The sequence below is a fragment of the Marmota marmota genome, unplaced genomic scaffold, assembly GCF_001458135.2.
Source record: "Marmota marmota marmota unplaced genomic scaffold, marMar, whole genome shotgun sequence".
Lineage (NCBI taxonomy): Eukaryota > Metazoa > Chordata > Mammalia > Rodentia > Sciuridae > Marmota > Marmota marmota.
In genome coordinates, this window is record NW_026004437.1 from 79,477 (window position 1) to 101,060 (window position 21,584).

Genomic DNA, 21,584 nt, shown 5'->3' on the forward strand with positions numbered 1-21,584 from the left:
TACATACAAGAGGAAGTGAGGGGAAAGGGAAAAATAATACAAGGGGGAGAAATGAATGACAGTATAGGGGGTAGAGAGGGAAGAGGGGAGGGGAGGGGAGGGGAGGGGGGATAGTAGAGGATAGGAAAGGCAGCAGAACACAACAGACACTAGTATGGCAATATGTAAATCAATGGATGTGTAACTGATGTGATTCTGCAATCTGTATATGGGGTACAAATGGGAGTTCATAACCCACTTGAATCAAAGTGTGAAATATGATATATCAAGAAATTTGTAATGTTTTGAACAACCAACAATAAAAAATTAAAAAAAAAATAAAATAAAATCATATGTCATATATTCTCAGGGAAAAGCATGTTTTCTTTTATGTTTGTTAATTTTAAAAATAGTTTCATATCTAACCAGAAATGACAAAGTTATTAATCATATGTAAATTAAAACTATAATTCAATTCAGAAATAATAATCATTGTCTTTGATGGAAAAAGCAAGCCCTTCTATCATTGTATCTCCTTACTAAAAGTGAGAGCTATTCTCAAGTGAAACTTGATCCCTTTCTTTATTGACATTTTTTATTTGAATATTTCTATAGAAATCATTCAGTCTCTCCCCCAAGCATTATTTCTGTGTAACTGAAACACTGGATGGATTTCTTTTTTCAATTGACATGCAATTGTACTTCTTTGAATCACTGCTCAGGATTTAGTGAACATCTACTACTGTGTTAGTTTATATACTTGAAAATCAAAGATAGAAGAAACAGTGATCATGACCTCAAGGATCTTATATGTCCTTTTAATTGGGTGTAATATTTCATTCCAAAAGGAATTAATTTTAATGTTAGATGAGTAAAATTGAAATAAAAAATATGGAAAACTTGCCACAACTTCATATCGCATATACCAAAATAAAATGCAGGGATCATGCATATTTAGTATTTTAGAAAATTTGGTCAATGTTTTTCTGTGAACGTTAAGTTGGTTCTATTAGTATTACATTGTGTTGCATATTAATACTAATATATACAATTGCTACTCCTTCCTGCATTTATCTTTTTTCCTGTAGAGTAAAAAAAATAAAATATTTTATGAATTGAATTCAAAGACATTCCAAATAAAAGCCAAAACTATGAAAAAAAAAATAATACAAGCAATAGCAAATTTTGGTGAGGATGTACGGGAAAAGAAAAACACTCATACATTGTTGGTGGAATTGCAAATTTGTGTAATCTCTCTGGAATACACTATAGAGATCCCTCAGAAAAACTAGGAATAAAACCACATTTTTAACCAATTGTTTCACTCCCCAGCATATATCCAAAATACTTAATATTAGCATCCTACAGTGACACATCAATGTTTATAACAGCACAATTCAATAGCTAGGCTATGGAACCAACCTAGATGCCCATCAACAGATGAATAAATAAAGAAATTGATAAACACACACACACACACACACACACACACACACACACACACACTGGAATATTACTCAGCCATAAAGAAGAATGTCTATATGTCATTTGCCAGAATTTGGGTGGATATGGAGGCTATCATGCTAAGTAAAACAAGCCAATCCCAAAAATCTGAAGGTGGCATATTTTTGCTAATATGTGGGAGCTAAACCAAAATAATGAGAGAAAGAAAAAAAGAGAAGTTTAGTATATTATCCAAAGAAATGTTAAAGGATGGGAGCAAAGATAGGAATAGAAAAGACAGTAACATGAATCTTACATAAGTTAGATTGTATGAATATGAAAATACATAAGAAAATTCCCCCATCATGCCCACTCAAAAAAGTGGGATTCCTAATTAGAATAATTATGAATTATAATTAGAAATTTCTATGTTTGTATAATTTTATCAAAATGGATTTTATGTCATGTATAATTAAGAACTTCTCAAATAAATAAATAATGAATAGTAACATGAAACCAAATTGATGGCATCATAGTTTAATGATGAAATATTTTTAGGTACATTCCAAAATTTCTGAATCTCTCTCCCAGTGGAGTCTGCCAAGGGTGTTCAGACCTGAGAGAAAGTTAGAAATTCAGGATGCTGCACAGAGGAGAAGAAGAGACCCCACCCCTTCCACATTCATCTTCAGATAAAGAGATGCAAGGGAGCAGGCAATCTCAAGCTCCCTGCCCCACCAACATTTAACTATGGCAGAGAGGAGCAGAGTGTATTTTAGTGGATCAGTGAGTATACATTTATTTATTGGCAAGTCTATGGAGTAATTTATAGAATTAGGAAAATCTGGAATCAGCTTTTCTGGATTCACAATGAAAGCCAATTTTTTTTTTCTTTGAAGAGATAGACCATTGAGCTTTTCTTAAAAAAAACAAAAAGTCTTCTTTGTATTATCTAACTTTTTGTACCACTGTTATTTGGGAAGCAAGACACATAGATCTTTTAAATGATATCTGCTGTTTGCATCAATACATGTAGGCAGGAGTGGACAGTTAGTAATGCTGTTTTTCTTTTTTGTTTAATTTTTTAAAATTTCTTGTAAAGTGCAGAGTGTCAAGTTACAATTAAGAATGCACACCTGGGCAGGGCTTTGTGACTTTTGTAGGAAAGCAGGTGAACTCCCACAGCCAGGGATCCTGGTGAGAAGCAAAAACCAGGGGAAGTGCCCAGGTTGGCCTTAGTCTATGCAAGGCTACAATAATATAGTCACTGCAGGTATTTCTCTCAAAAAGTGGCTAGCCATGGAGCAAGACAGCCCAGAGGAAGCTGAGTTTTACACATGTTTGTGCTCTCTGACATCTCTTCTAAACTGATCCTTTTAGTCTTACTCCAGGCAGAATTCAGGCTCAAAATGTATATTAAACTCAGTTGAAGGAAAATCAGACTTTAATGTTGCCATCCAGGTTTGAGTCTTCTCCAAACCACCTACCAAAACTGCTGAGAGCCTCCACCAAAGGAGGAAGAGATGAATTGACTACTTCCCAAGGGGCTGAAAGGCCATTTCTGTTCATATAACTCTGCACAGATAAAGAGATAACATCTCAGCACTTTGAAGAATGATTTGGGGAGGTCTTATTATTGTAGAAGGCCCATGTAATTAAAATTTGAAGAATCAAACTCAATTTTTTAGCATTAAAACCCAATAAAATTCTGGTAACCAAGAACACACATTCCATAGACAGTACATTATTTAGCTCATTTAAATGGAGATTCACAAGATAAAAAGATGTTTTCATGATGAATTCAAACCTTTCAAGGTTCTAGACACAAAAATGTCCAGAGCATGTTCACATGTTGGCTCAGCCCTCACACAAAATCCTTATGACTATGGTCTAGAGGGATGATTCCCAAAGTCTGATCCCTGAGCACACTAGAACTTTTACTTTTATACATAAGCAAGTTTGAGGAACATCAAAGCCACAGAGTTGATGCAGTATCATTGGATGGTGAAGTCTATATTTCTTACCTGGGTATAAGCTTGTCAACAACCTAGGGACTCTTAGCCCATATAGCTTAGGTACTTTTACTGCATTAAGGCTAAAAGGGGATTATTGTAACCCATTTTTTTGTTTCCTGCTTCTGATGCTATCGTTATCTTACAGGTACTTGCTAGCCACTGCAAGCCTTTATGGTTAAATCTCAGTAAACAGAGCTGCTGTTAGGAAGCAGGATATATCACAGCCTTTCAGCTCTTAAACAGCGGAGTTTCCATTTACCTCTACAACAAAAAGCTATTTCTGAAAAATTCCTTCACATGAAAGAAGAGTAAACAACTCTCTCAAGTCAAATGGACCTGCTGGGATATCTTCTCTATGCTGTCTTTTTTAAATGGGGGAAGAAATCACATTTCTCCAGGTGGACATCCTCTACATTAAGAACAATCCAGACTTTGAGGAGCTTCAAATGAATTTTATGCAGTTCTGTACTGGGCAGTTCTAAGCTCTGACTTATGTTGTTGAGAGGTCATTTGATATCTAGAATATCTAGAAGCATGTGTTTTCTCATATCTACAATTGGATGCTTTTGGAGGACACAGTTGAACAATGGCTCCAGGGAAGATATTAATTTAAGTAGGTGCCAGGCCTCCACAGCTGACAAAATGCCTTGAAGTTACTGTGAAGATACTGCTTAACTATTATCTTACATCCCACATAAATTTTCTTTTAAGAAGCTTATAACTTTGTCACCATGAACACTCATGTCATTCACATGTCCAAATATACTATGTCACACATTCCTTGTCTGAAATTCATATTCAAATTCTCTGATGATTTATGGTACTTCCAATAATTATATATCCCTACTTGGCATTCTTTTGCTATACTCCCTTAATAATACAATTTTATGCTGCTTCCCTTTAAAACATAGGACTTGGTGGTTTTTTATATTCCTCTAGATCAGCTTGGGTCTATAATTGATAAACCCTTAGTAAACTTGCCACATTTTCAATATCAACCTATATATTGATGTGTAAAGAATGTGTGTGATGGATTCTAGCTAGTGTTTGCCCTTGATGTTCTTATGCCAGGCTATATGGGTAATGACCAAACACTCCATTTTACCCTGAGACTCCATATCATGTAAGAAATGCTTCTCCCATGGGAAAGCCCCACCTCTGTACCCATTAATAACATACTTGACAACACAAAATAGCATTTTTTATACAATGTAAAATTGGTCTCTTTTCTTTTCACTATTCTTGGGCACTGTAACTTGTCAGAGATTAATTGTGTAGACATTAGTAATCATTCTCTAACTTGTACTCAACTAGTGTCATTTTGACCCACTTCCCTTATGCTTGCTTGCTGCTATGCCAATTGGCAAGTCCTGTGGGAAATACCAATGTACCCATTGCATTGTGCTGTTAAATGCTCAATTTGGATTCTGTACTTGCTTGCTTACATTGGGTAAACTCCTAAACATCCCTTTCCTGTTTTTTGGCTTAAATATGAGGCCAGCTGAAGATAGGCACGTCACAGTGACTATCTCATTCTTTGGAGAGAAAAGTGACTGTCACTGCTAAGCACTAAAGGCTTAATTGGAATGGCAATGTGTGGTGTGAGAGTTATTTGGGGGGTCTTGTTATAACAATGTAAATGGAACCAGGATTTCCAGGATCTGGAAATAAGAGGCCCACAATGACTGAGATATATGAAATAGTTCTGTTCATATTATACTAGGTATTACATTGGACTGGATTTTATATACTTATATCACAAATTCTGCTATTTTGAATAACTGTCATTTTCAAAATATGAAGACAATAAGGAATGTTTCAAGTTTCTTGTGATCTGGTGGAGGTATTTTTGCCTTTGCAATCAGACACAGCTTATTCTGAGTCCCAGCCCAGTTGGTTATTAGTTGTTGGACTTTGTCCACAAACAGAAACAGATTTTACATCTCAGCCATTAGGTTTGAGGCCAAATTCCAAATAAGAAATTTGCCTTTAATGTGTATAAACTATAGATTCAAGGCTGTGGGCAGATAATAGGGTATGTGTACCCAAGCACCTGGAAACCCATCTTCCTTTTTTTTTTTTTTTTTTTCTGATAACTACAATTAGAAAGAGCCCGTGAACAGCACCAAGTGAGAAGACCTTTCTGTGGAGCTTCGTGCTCTCACTCAGGGCATTGTCTCTACTGCTCTTAGACCTGAGGAGAAATATTAGTAAGGAATTTTATCCCTCCACTTGAGCACATAACAGGATAGACCAGGGGCTTACCTCTTTGACATAAAGGAACCCATAGTTCTCAAATTTGGAAGTTGGCTGCTGTGCTCAGATATTCTGGAGAGTTTCAGATTTGAGAGTGTCATTTAAAAATTACATACAATTCACTACTAATTCTTAGTCATATAAAGGTAATATTATAAACATATTGGTTTATGTGATTGAAATTAATTTCAGCTGTTTCTTTTCACTTTTTAAATGTGAGTTCCAGAAAATTTTAAATTACCCTTGTGCCTTATGCTTTGTTTTTATGGAATATTGTTGCTTTAGGGGGTTGCTTTTCAGCTCAAAGTTCTATCTGTCTCTCCAAAAGACCAGAGAACAAGAAAGTTAAATAATTTTTTACAGTAATTTTTATTTTTAAAAAATTTAGGAATAATATGCAAGCATATATAATTCATAAACTGAAATGACCTTATATGCAAGGTAAAACGCCTATGTTTTGCTGATTGGGCTAGATCCCACTTCTGGGAGGAAATCTTGCCCTAAAATAGCATCCAGAGGCTCTAAGGTGCATTTCCTAGGTCTCAAAAGATAATTAAAAAAAAAATCTGGCACCCTGCCATTCTGGCCTCATTCTTGCCTGAAGTGGATATCATCCCCTGTGGCTCAAAAAGAAGGCTCACTGGGCTCAGGCTGGTGGGGTGGGGTGGGGAGGTGACTGACTGAAGCTCTGCCGAATCAGGAGCTCTTGCTGAAAACTGTCCAATCCTGGGCGCAGCTAGAAGGAGGGAGCGGGCTTCCGCACTCGGTTTCCTGATCTTTTTTCTGGAGTCCGCTATCCTGCTGGCTTTGCTTCCCTCTGGGCCCAGGATCCCTGGTTACTTTTCTGTGCCTGTGCTGAAGTTTACAAGGGAGCAGGTCTGGCTGCTGAGCACCAGGAAATGGTGAGTGTTCTGTGGCACATGGAGCCTGGGCAGGGAGGCTGGAGGTGGGAGACCCGCAGGTGGGACTGGCTGTGGCGGAACTGGAGCTGGCTGCCCCAGACTCCAGGAACTCTGGAGTTTGCAGGCCTAAGCCCTACTCAGGGCCAGTGTCCCTCATTCTCACTGGCCAGCCTGGTGTGGAGCATGTTGGTGGCCAATACTCTTGGCAGCTTCTCCATCCCNTATATTAGACAAAGGTGCCAAAAACATGCATTAGAGATAAGACAGCCTCTTCAACAAATGGTGCTGGAATAACTGGAAATCCACATACAACAAAGTAAAATTAAATCCCTATCTCTTACCATGCACAAAACTCAACTTAAAATGGATCAAGGAATTAAGAATACAACCAGAGACCCTGTGTCTAACAGAAGAAAAAGTAGGCTCTAATCTCCATCACATGGGATTAGGCCTCAACTTCCTAAATAAGACACCTTTGGCACAATAATTAAAATCAAGAATTAATAAATGAGATGGACTCAAACTAAAAAAATTCTTCCAGGCAAAAGAAATAATCTGTGAGGTAAACAGAGAGCCTACATCTTGGGAGCAAACTTTTACCCCTCACACATCAGATAGAGCATTAATCTCTAGGGTATATAAAGAACGCAAAAAGCTAAATATCAATGGAGAAAATAACCCCATCAATACATGGGCCAAGGACCCGAACAGATACTTCTGAGATGATAATATACAATCAATCAACAAATATAGAAAAAAGTGTTCATTATCGCTAGCAATTAGAGAAATGCAAATCAAAACCACTCTAAGACTTCATCTCCTTCCAGTCAGAATGGCAGCTATTATGAAGACAAACAACAATCAGTGTTGGTGAGGGTGTGAAGAAAAGGGTACACTCATAAACTTCTGATGGGACTGCAAACTGGTGCAGCCAATATGGAAAGCAGTATGGAGATTTTTTGGAAAATTGGGAATGGCACCACCATTTGACCTACCTGTCCCTCTCCTCGGCTATACCCAAAGGACCTAAAAACAGCATACTACAGAGACACAGCCACAATGTTTACAGCAGCACAATTCACAGTAGCTAAACTGTGGAACCAACCTAGATGCCCTTCAACAGATGAATAGATAAAATTAAAAATGTGGCTTATATACACAATGAAATATTACTCAGCAATAAAAAAATAAAATTATGACATTTGCAGGTAAATGGATGAAGTTAGAGAAGATAATGCTAAGTGAAGTTAGCTCATCCCAAATAACCAAATGCCGAATGCTTTCTTTGATATAAGGAGGCTGATTCATAGTGGAATAGGGAGACGGAGCATGGGAGGAATAGATAAACTCTAGATAGGGCAGAGGGGTAGGAGGAGAAGGGAGGAGGGATGGGGTTAGAAATAATGGTGGAACATAATAATCATTATTATCCAAAGTACCTGTATGAAGAAAAAAAAATGGTGTGAATATATGTTGTATACAACCATAGATATGAAAAATTATGCTCTACATGTGTAAAAAAATCATAATGCATTCTGCTTTCATATATAAATTTTTAAAAAATTAAAAAGGAATGTACCTTTTGGAAATGAGACATAATAAACTGTGGGAAAAATGGTCACCAGGGACCAGGAACATTTTTGGTCACAGAATAGCCAGTTTAATATATATATATGAAATATACACGGGAAACACCATATGCATATGGCATATATATATATATATTTTTTATATAGGTGCCATATGCATATGGTGTTTCCCATGTACCAGGTTTAAATATATATGAGAAAATAAAATTATAAGAAGCACATAAAAGACTCAATTAGCCCATGTGTAGATGATAAAACTCATTACAAAAATGATAATTTTCCCCCAAATTAACTTACAATTTTTCTAATTAAAATTTCTATGTAAATAAATGAACAAATCACAGTGAATTTTACGTTTATGTGTATCCATAAAGCAATAAATTTTAAACCTATAAATAAATAGAAGAAAGGGAAAAATAGAAGGAGAGGGAAAAGGGAAGTACTAGGTACTTAAGTGGAGCAATTATATTCCATGCTTGTACAATTATAACTAAATGAACCTGAATAGTATGTGTAACCATAATTAACTAATAAAAAGCATTATATATATATATATAATGCTTTTTATTAGTTAATTATGGTTACACATACTATTCAGGTTCATTTAGTTATAATTGTACAAGCATGGAATATAATTGCTCCACTTAAGTACCTAGTACTTCCCTTTTCCCTCTCCTTCTATTTTTCCCTTTCTTCTATTTATTTATAGGTTTAAAATTTATTGCTTTATGGATACACATAAACGTAAAATTCACTGTGATTTGTTCATTTATTTACATAGAAATTTTAATTAGAAAAATTGTAAGTTAATTTGGGGGAAAATTATCATTTTTGTAATGAGTTTTATCATCTACACATGGGCTAATTGAGTCTTTTATGTGCTTCTTATAATTTTATTTTCTCATATATATTTAAACCTGGTACATGGAAAACACCATATGCATATGGCACCTATATAAAACTTAAATATATATATGTATGTGTGTGTGTGTGTGTGTGTGTGTGTGTGTGTGTATATATATTATGTGTTATATATATTTATTTATTTATTAAACTGGCTATTCTGTGACCAAAAATGTTCCTGGTCCTTGGTGACCATTTTTCCCACAGTTTATTATGTCTCATTTCCAAAAGGTACATTCCTTTTTAATTTTTTTAAAATTTATATATGAAAGCAGAATGCATTATGATTTTTATTATACATGTAGAGCATCATTTTTCATATCTATGGTTGTATACAATGCATATTCACACCATTTTTTTTTCTTCATACATGTACTTTGGATAATAATGATTATTATGTTCCACCATTATTTCTAACCCTATCCCTCCTCCCTTCTCCTCCTACCCCTCTGCCCTATCTAGAGTTTATCTATTCCTCTCATGCTCCCTCTCCCTATCCCACTATGAATCAGCCTTCTTATATTAAAGAAAACATTTGGCATTTGGTTATTTGGGATGGGCTAACTTCACTTAGCATTATCTTCTCTAACTTCATCCATTTACTTGCAAATGTCATAGTTTTATTCTTTTTTATTGCTGAGTAATAGTCCATTGTGTATATATGCCACATTTTTTTATTTTATCTCTTCATCTATTGAAGGGCATCTAGGTTGGTTCCACAGTTTAGCTATTGTGAATTGTGCTGCTGTAAACATTGTGGCTGTGTCCTTGTAGTATGCTGTTTTTAGGTCCTTTTGGTATGGCCGAGGAGAGGGACAGCTAGGTCAAATGGTGGTGCCATTCCCAATTTTCCAAAAAATCTCCATACTGCTTTCCATATTGACTGCACCAGTTTGCAGTCCCATCAGAAGTTTATGAGTGTACCCTTTTCTTCACACCCTCACCAACACTGATTGTTTTTTGTCTTCATAATAGCTGCCATTCTGACTGGAAGCAGATGAAATCTTAGAGTGGTTTTGATTTGCATTTCTCTAATTGCTAGCGATAATGAACACTTTTTTCTATATTTGTTGATTGACTGTATATTATCATCTCAGAAGTATCTGTTCAGGTCCTTGGCCCATGTATTGATGGGGTTATTTTCTTCATTGATATTTAGCTTTTTGTGTTCTTTATATACCCTAGAGATTAGTGCTCTATCTGATGTGTGAGGGGTAAAAATTTGCTCCCAAGATGTAGGCTCTCTATTTACCTCACAGATTATTTCTTTTGCCTGGAAGAATTTTTTTAGTTTGAGTCCATCTCATTTATTAATTCTCGATTTTAATTATTGTGCCAAAGGGGTCTTATTTAGGAAGTTGAGGCCTAATCCCATGTGATGGAGATTAGAGCCTACTTTTTCTTCTGTTAGACACAGGGTCTCTGGTTGTATTCTTAATTCCTTGATCCATTTTGAGTTGAGTTTTGTGCATGGTAAGAGATAGGGATTTAATTTTACTTTGTTGTATATGGATTTCCAGTTATCCCAGCACCATTTGTTGAAGAGGCTGTCTTTAATGCATGTTTTTGGCACCTTTGTCTAATTTAAGATAATTGTAATTTTGTGGGTTAGTCTCTGCGTCCTCTATTCTGTACCATTTGTCTACCAGTCTGTTTTGGAGCCAATAAGATACATTCTCTTGAAACATCACCTGCATTTTACGTGTTTGGATGAGCACTGCTGTATTCCTATGTGTTTTCATGGTTAGATTTCTTGTAATTTCAGTATGTCTCTGTTTCTGGCAGGGAGTATTATGTATCTTCATTAGCCAAAGAGTTTCCAACAATAGATAATAATAACCTAAACTCCTTGAGTTTATGAGAATGATTTATTCCTACTTTCATCATTTCATTTTATACTTCTCTAATTTTTAAAGATTTCTTTATGATTACTCAATACTTGGATATCTCTTGTATAAATTGGCAGTTTGTTTTTTGCCCACATTTCTTTTGTGATTTCTTTCTTCAAAGATAAGAAAATAGATCCTAAGAGGCAGATGAAATTTGAGTTTATGGAAAAAATGTATTTACTTTTAATTATTAAAATTTTTATTTGCCTTTTTTACTTCCCCTATATCATATTGTTGATTTCTTGTCTGTTTTATTTTAGAGGTTATTTCAAATGAAGTTTTAGGTTTTTTTTTTTGAAATTCTAACACAAAAAATAAATAAGAAAATAACTATCTCTTTCTTATGGATGCAGAAAAATGAATATTTCCCCAAAAACATTTGGTAAGTAAATTGTTGAAGGACACATCCACTAAAACATCCACTCTACTTCTTTGAAGGTTTTTTTTTTTTTTTTTTTTTGACTGTTTTTGACAGTGAATCAAATCCTATTATCTGGGTTGTGGAGTTTAATACACAATCACATAGGATACAATTTGGGCAATCTTAGAAATATTAAGACATCATTTTTTACTTACTGAGTGATATATTGTGGAGATAGCAACAAAAAGATATCTTTATTTTTAGAAATAGTTACATAATTTTTTTTCAATATCTTATAAGCTCTTTAGATTATTTTCTTCCTTGAGTCATACTTAGAATTTGGGCCCGTGATATGCTTTTTTGCACCTTGTAATCTTCAAGTATTTGCCCCCATTAAGAATCTGGGTTGAGGGCTGGAGTTGTGACTCAGTGGTAGAGTGTTCATCCAGCATGTGCGAGGCCCTGGGTTCGATCCTCAGCACCACATAAAAATAAAATAAAGGTATTTTGTCCAACTACAACTAATAAATTAAAATATCTTTTATAAAAGAATCTGGGTTAATAGCTCTTGCTTTTCAAGAATTCCTTTAACATGAAAGAAGATAAATTAGTGTGTTTCTCCTGGGATATGTTTTTGAGGCACACTCTTAAATGAGGAAGAAAATAATATTTCTCCAGACTGACATCTTTTATATCAGGAGCAAACCAACCTTTGTGGAGCTTTGAAGGAATTTCATACTGTTCTGTCTTAAGATAGTTCTGTGTGTGCTTCTGAGTTGCCATTTAATGTCCAGAAGAAACCTGTGCTTCTTATCTTTACAATGGGAATAACTTTAGACGACACAGATGAACAATGTTCTTCATGGAGCCTACAAATACATGTCTGTGCTGTGGCCCACAGCTGACAAAGCACCTGGAAGACACCATGCAAATACTAATTGTTTAACTATTATCTGCCACTCACATATATTTTCTTTCAAAAGATTGTAATAACCTTTTCAACTGTAGGCCCCCGGGTCATCCATATGCACATATATAAAAAGTTGAGTCCACCATGTCTAAATTCTAGATTTCATTCTCTGGTGGTTCAAGATGGTGTGACTAGTTGCATATTACTTTTTGCCTTCCTTTTTCTCTATGTCCCCAATAAGAGTTCTCTACTTAGAGGCATAAAAAATATGTATAATACATAGTATATATGCATATATACTATGGGTCTATATAAATATTTATATGTGTGTGTGTTTGTGCTTTGTACATATACCCTATGTATAGTATATGTATATATACTATGTATTATATATGTTTACTATATATACTATAGTATACACATGCTATTATATACACAAATATATATTTATATTACATAGTATACATATATAATACATGTTACCTATACTATAGTATATATGTACACATACTATATTATATATGCATATACTATACATAATATCCACATATACCATACATACATATATAATGCATAGTTTTATACACACACACACCCACACACACACACACACACACACAAAGAAGTCCCTTACTGTTTTGAATATTTTTCACTAACAAAGTCCTAAAATAATAAGAAAATTTTGTATGAGTTATGTGGTGTGATAGAGGTATTTTGGCTTTTAAATTAAACAAAATTTATTTTTTGTTATTTATTTATTTATGGTATCAGGGAATAAACGCAGGAGTGCTTTACAACTCAGTTACATTGTCAACAATTTTTTGTATTTTGTTTAGAGACAGGGTCTCAACTAAGTTGTTTAGGGCCTTGCCTCACTGTGTTGCTGAGGATTACTTTGAAGTCGTGTTTCTCCTGCCTCAGCCTCTGGAGCCACTGGGGTTTTAGGCATGTGACATTATACTTGGTGATACCTGCTTACTAATTAAAGGGGCTTTAATCATGGAAGAGAAAAAAGTCATAGACTGGTCATTAGGTCTAAGGCCAATTGCAAAATAAGGAGTTTACCTTCAATGCATTTAAATAACAGACTCAACGCTGTGGTTAGATTTGAAGACATGGGCACCACTTTCTGCAACTTCATCTTTTTTTTTGCTTCTATCTGATATCTGTAATGAAAAGGTCCATGACCAGCATTTGGTAGGAAAAAGTTTGGAAACTTTCTGGTTAGATCTTCCTGCTGTCACCCAGGGCAGTGTCTCTCCTATTTTTTGGACTTGAAAAGAAATGGTAAGAAATTGTACCCCTCACCTCTATATACAAAAGGAGCAGTGAGGACCTTCATCTCCTTGAGGTCAGAGGAACAAACCATAGCTCTGAAATCTGGAATGTGGTTCTGTGAACTGAGATATTCTAGATTTTTGACATCAGTTTTGAGGGTACAGTTCAAACAATGCATATACTTTTTTTTTTGGTAATATTTTATTGGTCACATAATTGTAATATTCCCATAATTAATATATTGGGTTATGTTATTAAAATCTATTTCTACTATTTATTTATGTGAATACTAAAAAATGACTATATTTATGTTTCACATATTCTTATCATTGGACATCACTGCCTTAGGGGATTGCTTCCCAGTCAATTTTCAATCTCTTTTTTCAGAAGAGGAGAAAGCAGCAAAGTTAAATAAATTTTTACATTATTGTTTTTTTATTATTTTCATTCATAAAGAATATACAGACATATATAATCCACAGATTAAAAAGGCCTTATGTGCAAGGTTAAATGCAAATGTTCTCTTGGGTGGGCTGGTTCTCACTTCTACAAGGAAACCTTGCCTTAAATTAGCTACAGCCAGAGGCTCTGGATATTAATTTCCAGCAACTGAAATAAAAATATATAAAAAAAAAGCTGCAACCAAGAACCTGTCATTTTGACCTCATCCTTTTCATCATTTTATGCCATCTCCTGTCACTCAAACAGAAGACTCACTAGGCTCAGTCTGAGAGGGTGAGGATATAAACCCTGTCCACTCAGGTGTTCTTAGATCAAATCCAGCACATGGCCAGTGATGAGAGGCAGGCTTTGACTATCTGGTGTGGCTTTTGTTTCTAGAACCTGCAAGCATTGGTTCCCTCTCTAAGTTCTCTCTTTTATGTTCAGAGGATCTTATTTTCTCTGCTGTGCAGGTGCTGAAAGATTTACTGCAAGAACAATGGGCCCCTCAAAAACTAGTAAGTGATTATTATGCTCTGGCATCCTAAGACTTGCAGGGGGTGAGGCTGCTTGAAATTGGCTGGACTATAGTGGGAACTGGCAATTGTGGACTGGAATTTTTGGAGTAATCTCTAGAGTCTGCAGGCCTTGGTCCTCATCTGGGTCAGGTTAGCCCTGAGTTCTTACTGGCCGGTCAATTTGGGCATGTGTCAGTGATAGGGACTCTGGGAGCCTTGTCCTATTCCTGCAGAGTATCTTCAGCCCCTACTTGAAGTACTATCTGAAGTTGTAGCATTCCAGCTCTTTCCCAGATTGTGTGTTGGGGTGAGGAGAATTATCAGGATCACAACTCCATGTGTTGTCTTGCATGAGGAGGGCTATGGTCTTTAGGAGTCGCAGTTATTCCCTCCCCTTAAGCTTGCTATTCTTTCTTTTTTTGTGTGAGGGTGGTGGTACAATGGATTAAATCCAGAGGCCCTATATTACTGAGCTACATCCCTGGTACTTTTTATTTTGAGACAGATGCTGAGTCTGGCCTTGAACTTGTTACTCAGTCTCCAGAGTTGCTGGGATTACAGGTGTGTGCCATCCTGCATGGATCCCCCTAAATATTCAAAATGTAAGGGAAGCAAAACGTCAAATTTAGAACCCCATCTATCAGCCTAAACCATTATATATCTGTCAGTAAATTTTTAAAATGCCAGCTCCTTGTTCACATTCCTAATGACAGTGTCCCCATTCAACTTTTTTCTCAACTATTTGTTTCTCATGCTATATTTCAAATGGGCACAGTATTTTTAAATTGTTTTACCAAAAACTGGAAGGACGTTTCTAAGTGATTTGTTTTCTGTCTGGGTGCAGTGGCACATGCCTGTACTCCTAGAGATTCAGGTGGATAAGGCAGAAGATTGCAATTTCATGGTCAACCTTAAGAATTTATGTAGACTGTGGGCAAATTAGGAAGACTTATCTCACAATTTTAAAATAAAAGCTAGAGATATAGCTCAGATTTAACATGCCCCTGTGCTAAGTCCCCAAAATACTACAGAAAAATAAAAAGCAAAAGATTTTTTTTTTCTGTTTCTGAGCATTTCATGTGAGAAAAAGTAGAGGAGAATCACTTGAGCTTTGTGAAATTGTGTATATGTGTGTTCTTTTTTTGTCTCTCCCAAGCCAAAAACATTTTCAGAATATCTTTGGGCTGAGAGTCCGCCTTGTGGACTTTATGTCATAGGGATCTCATACCCTCTCTTATATTTTCCTGGTCCTGTGTTTCAAAACAGCCTCACATGAGGATCCCACACCTGGCACATGTAAAGTCTCTAAGGCAGGAGTTCAAGGCCAGACTTAGTACCTGGGTCCTATCCTGTTAGAGAGCAGTCTAAGTTTAGGGAGTGCCAATTCTTAAGAGAGCAGCTGAGTACCCTACAGCTAGAAGGAATCTCCTGAATCTCCTGGTGTATCCTTACTCTAAAAATGTACATCAATATTTTTTTTTTGGCTTCTGTGAATACCGCTACAATGAAGATGAAAATGTAGCCATTTAATATATTGATTCCAGTTCCATTGGAAATACATCCAGAATTATTTTTACTGTGTTAGCTTTTAAAAAGCTCTCATGGTACTTAAAAAATGGCTGTTATTAAATTTATATTCTACTTCAGTGTGAAAGTGTTTCTTTCATATCCATCTAATTGGAGTACTAGTTATCTTTTATCTTTTCAGTAGTAACCACTCTTGTTTTTCTTTAACATTTATTTTTTAGTTGTAGTTGTACACAGAACCTTTATTTTGTTTTTATGTGATGCTGAGCATTGAACTCAGTGCTGCATGCCTTCTAGACAAGGGCTCTACTTCAGCCCTGATAGTAGTTATTCTAACAGATGTGCTCAGACTTCAGAATGCCTTAAACTTGGATGATGAACTAAATTCTTGATGCAAGTTTGTTAGCATTCAGGTTGCCTTATACTCACTGGAAGTAGGTGGTGTAAACTTTTCTAGAAATAAGAATCTTTTATTTTTACCCATTGTCTTCACTTCTGATGGGAATTGTAACCCAAGGAAGTACTCACACATCAATGTGAAGCCCTTCTTTTGTGATCCAAGGAGATTTTCACATGCACAATTGCCATTGCTCCAAAAACTTAGAGGTTAAAGATGTAGTGCATTGGATAGAAAATTTAAACTTTTTAACTTTCTCATTTAATGAGCAAAATTCTATGGGAAGAATTGGTTAGGTCTGGAGTTATCACTGAGGTGAGCTGGGAGAGAGGGCTCAGGCAGTACTGAACTTCCACTTGGGCTGCCAGTTGTGGATTGTGTTTCTCCTAATAATTATTATTATTATTTTTTTTGGTACTGGCAGGATAGAAGCTATGCTGTGAGCAAAAGCATTTTGCAGAGTATGCTGGTAAATCCCTTCGAGGGATGAACTGGGGCCCTTGGGATTTTACTCCTCCTCTGCCCTGGTCCTGGGAAATAAAGTCCATGGATCTTTCATGGCCACAGAAAAATACTATTTTTTCCTCTCATGTCTTGATACTTGTATATATCTAGTCCCTTCCTCTCTATGCACCAGATAAATTAAAATCCAAACTATGAGAAATTTAGCATAAAATATGCTATATTCATGATCTCAATTAGGCTTCCTCTATTCAGAGTGACAGTGGATTTGGGCATTCTGTCCCAATTGTATGGCACATTGCTTAAGGCAGAACCAATGCTCAAGTGTCCACCAACTTTTTCTACTCATCTGATGGTAGATATTTTCTCAGTTGTCCAATGTACACAAGTTTCTCAATTTATTTATGACTTTATTTCAGAGTGATTTAAAACAGAAATAAGTATTTATTTTGTGTATCCATGAATGGAGGGAGAGTCAGGAACCTCCTGTTCTGCTACATTTTGAAAATCATCCCTCTTAACATCTGTTTTTTTTGGGGTGCCAGGATATAACCCTGCTACCACACATAATCTGTGCACAAGTCCTGGCAGTGATCTGTGCCTCCAATTCTAAAATATATCTTTATTTTGGGTTTTACGATTCACTCATTTCAAATATTTTTCTTGATATGCTTGCATTTCTATGAACCCTTTTATTGCACTTAACAATGATTTGTACATTTATACAGATTTATCTATGGAATTTTCTGTATTGTGCTTCCTTGGTTTTTAAATATTGCAGTGTTATAGTTTTATAATATATATTAGTGTCAGATAATGAGTGCTGGTGCTTTTTCTCTTATTATCAGAGTCCATGGCTAATTTTTACATATAAGTAACCTTCCAGTAGAATTTCAGAAATTTTTCTTTTGGTGTCTACTTTAGTTAAAAGTAAAGCATGTTAAAATTTTGGTGGGCTGTTATTATAGATTAACTTGGGGGAAATGGTCATCTTTATATTGAGGAGTTTTTTTCATATACACATAGGGTGTTTAACTGAGTGTTTTATGTGCTTCTATGTAATTTTATGTCCTCAAATTCCACATATTTCCTATTTAAATATGTTTTCCTATGAAATACAACATTCATGTGACACACACACACACACACACACACACACACACACACACTCTTACATGGTATTCTTGTGGATCGAAGCCTGTGCTTCACATGAGTGAGGCAAATGATATGCCACTGAGCCATAACCCAAGCCCTACATGGTGTTTTATAATATTTCACTTAATTTAATATGATAAAAATGTCATTTTGTAGAAACCATTATTTACCACAGTTTATTATTTATCTCTTTCTAAATGTACATACTCTTTAATCAAGATGTTAGCTTTCAACTCTTTAAAGTAATACTGCTATATGTGTGTGTGTGTGTGTGTGTGTGTGTGTGTGTGTCTGTGGGTGTGTGCGCGCGCATGCTATAATTTTAGTCTGTTTCTGTTGGGGTGTATCAGGTATCTTCAGTAGAAAAACAGCTTGCACATATGGATAGCAACAACTCAAACTCCATCTTTTCTTCATGATAATTATTTCATTCCATATGTTCATCAATAGTTTTTAGTTTGGTGTATATCATGTGATTTTATTTTATTTTACCTAATTTCAAGTTTTTTTTTATGATCCCTGAACACTTAGGTGTCTCATATAAATTGACTGCTCAAGTTTCTTGCAATTCCTTTGCAATCTCACCCCCCCCACACACACACAGGTTGTTTAATTTTATATGAGAAATTAGTTTCTTTCACCCTGTCATTTCACCTTGTACCCCTTAATGATATTTGATGAGCAGAATTTTAATACTATAAAATTATGAACTTAGAAATATTTTATGTAACTTTAAAAAGAAATAACTGTCTAATATTTTTTTGTTGTCGTTCTTTTTCCCTTTTGTGATATTAGGGACTGAAACCATTATGTCTTGTTACTGAGCTATATGCTCACCATTTTTTAATCCTTTTTAAAATTTTATTTTGAGAAAAGGTTTCGCTCATTTGCTGGGATCACCCTCCTGAGATTCTTTTTCCTCAGCCTCTGGAGTACTGAATATTCAGGTGTGCACAACCAAAAGCACCTAATCCCTTTTCCTCTTTCTTACATTAACTTTTGAACGCTTTATGTTTTCTTTCATACTTTAGTATTACTTATTCATAATTTATACATTCAATATTTACTATATGAAAATGAATTGTTATGTGATGTAAATGATGGGTACAATACCATTATGGTATGGTATGGTATGGTCAGGGATTAAATCCAGGGGTGTGTAGCCACTGAGCCACTTAATAGCTATTTTTTGTATTTTATTTAGAGAGAGGGTCTCACTGAATAGCTTAGGGCCTCATCATTTCTGAGGCTGCCTTGGAACTAATTTTTTAAAGCTTTATATTTTATTTTATATTTTAATATTATTTATTAATAATTTTTATATTAAGGATTTAGTATGTGAAAATAAGGTGTTATGTGATAAGTAAAGGGTACCATTGCATTTTTAATGTCACAGAGATGTCCCTTTATCCCAACATCTTTCTTTGGACAGAATGCTATCTTTCCTCCCTGCATTGCAGTCTCTATGATTTATCATCATCTAAATAGCAGGGACTCATTAAGAATTTCATTGTGAGTTTCACAGTCTGTGTATTTTGAGGGTTAACTGTCAAAATTCACAGCATCTGTTGTTGATGTCATCATGGTGTTTTGTTCAGTGGTAGACTTTATGTACACCAATGCCTATAGCAAATATCCTGGGTGTGCAGTAGTTTGTATTACTATAGTAGTCTGGGTGTATAGTAGTGTGAGTGTAATGGTGAGTCTAGATTCTTGTCATTACACTGAGTTATTTGAATAATGGCAGAATCATCTTTATATAAAATATACTTTCTAAAATGTATTCCCATCAAGTGGAACATCCTTGAATATATACATACATGTGCCGTTATATAGTATATAATTGACATGATTTTTAATTGTCAAATATTCTAGTACTCTTTCAATTTCATTTGCTTTTTAAAAGTACCTACATTGACATTGGTGATTTTTCCCTGTGGCATGCTATTTATTTATATATTTGATTAATTAATTAATTAATTTAATTGATTTTTATTTTTTAAATACATGGCAGTAGAATGCACTACAATTCTAATTACACATTAGAGCACAATTTTTCATATCTTTGTATATAAAGTATGTTCATGCCAATTTGTGTCTTTATACATACACTTTATTTTTTTTGCATTTCAATTCTTATTACACATATATACCACAATTATTCATATCTCTGTATATAAAGTAATTTGACACCCAATTTGTATCTTCATACATGTACTTTGGATAATGATGTCTACTACATTCCACCATCCTTGCTAATCCCCTGCCCCCTCCCTTACCCTCTCACCCCTCTGCTCTATCTAGAATTCATCTATTCCTTCTATGCTCCCCCTCCCTACCCCACTGTGAGTCAGCCTCCTTACATCAGAGAAGACATTCAGCATTTGTTTCTTTGGGATAGACTGACTTCACTTAGCATTATCTTCTCCAGTGCCATTCATTTACCTGCAAATGCTATGATTTTATTCTCTTTTATTGCTGAGTAATGTTCCATTATGTATACCACATTTTTTTTTGATCCATTCATCCACTGAAGGGCATCTAGGTTGGCTCCACAGTTTAGCTATTGTGAATTGTGCTGCTATAAACATTGATGTGTCTGTGTCTCTGTAGTATGCTGTTTTTAAGTCCTTTGGGTATAGAATGAGGAGAGGGATAGCTGGGTCAAATGGTGGTTCCATTCCCAGATTTCCAAGGAATATCCATACTGCTTTCCCTATTGGTTGTACCAATTTGCAGACCCACCAGCAATATATTGAGTGTTCGTTTTTCCCCACATCCTCTCCAACAGTTATTGTTGTTTGTCTTTATAATAGCTGCCATTCTGACTGGAGTGAGATGATATCTTAGAGTAGTTTTGATTTGCATTTCTCTGATTGATAGAGACATATGTTTGTTGATTGATTGTGTATCCTTTTCTGAGAAGTGTCTGTTCATGCCCTTGGCCCGTTTGTCGATTGGGTTATTTGGTTTTTTGTTTTTTTTTTTTGGTGCCTAGCTTTTTGTGTTTTTTATATACCCTAGAGATTAGTGCTCTATCTGATGTGTAAGGGGTAAAAATCTTCTCCTAGGATGTAAGCTCTCTGTTTACCTCACAGATTGTTTTTTCTTTCCAAGAAGAAACTTTTTAGTTTGATTCCATCCCATTTATTGATTCTTGGTTTTAATTCTTGTGCTATAGAGTCTTATTAAGGAAGTTGGTGTCTAATCCCACATAATGAAGATTAGGGCCTACTTTTTCTTCTATTAGACACAGAGTCTCTGGTGTAATTCATAGGTTCTTGATTCATTTTGAGTTAAGTTTTGTGCATGGTGAGAGATATGAGTTTAATTTCATTTTGTTGCATATGGATTTCCAGTTTTCTCAGCACCATTTGTTGAAGATGCTATCTTTTCTCCAGTGCATGTTTTTGACACCTTTGTCTAATATAAGATAATTGTAATTTTGTGCATTATTTTCTGTGTCCTCTATACTGTACCATTGGTCTACCAGTCTTTTTTGGTGCCAATACCATACTGTTTTGTTACTATTGCTGTGTAGTATCATTTAACATCTGGA

The 21,584-nt window shown here is 35.2% G+C and overlaps 1 long non-coding RNA gene across 2 annotated transcripts in view; it reads left to right on the plus strand.

The window, feature by feature from the left end:
- Positions 1–5,875: 5,875 nt before the first annotated feature.
- LOC125614621 overlaps positions 5,876–21,584 on the plus strand; it is a 116,344-nt gene continuing 100,635 nt past the window's right edge. Inside the window, exon 1 of one of the 2 annotated variants that reach the window (XR_007345194.1) lies at positions 5,876–6,595. This is a non-coding gene — a long non-coding RNA (uncharacterized LOC125614621). The remainder of the gene's footprint in view (positions 6,596–21,584) is intronic. The other variant, XR_007345195.1, reaches the window with a different exon arrangement.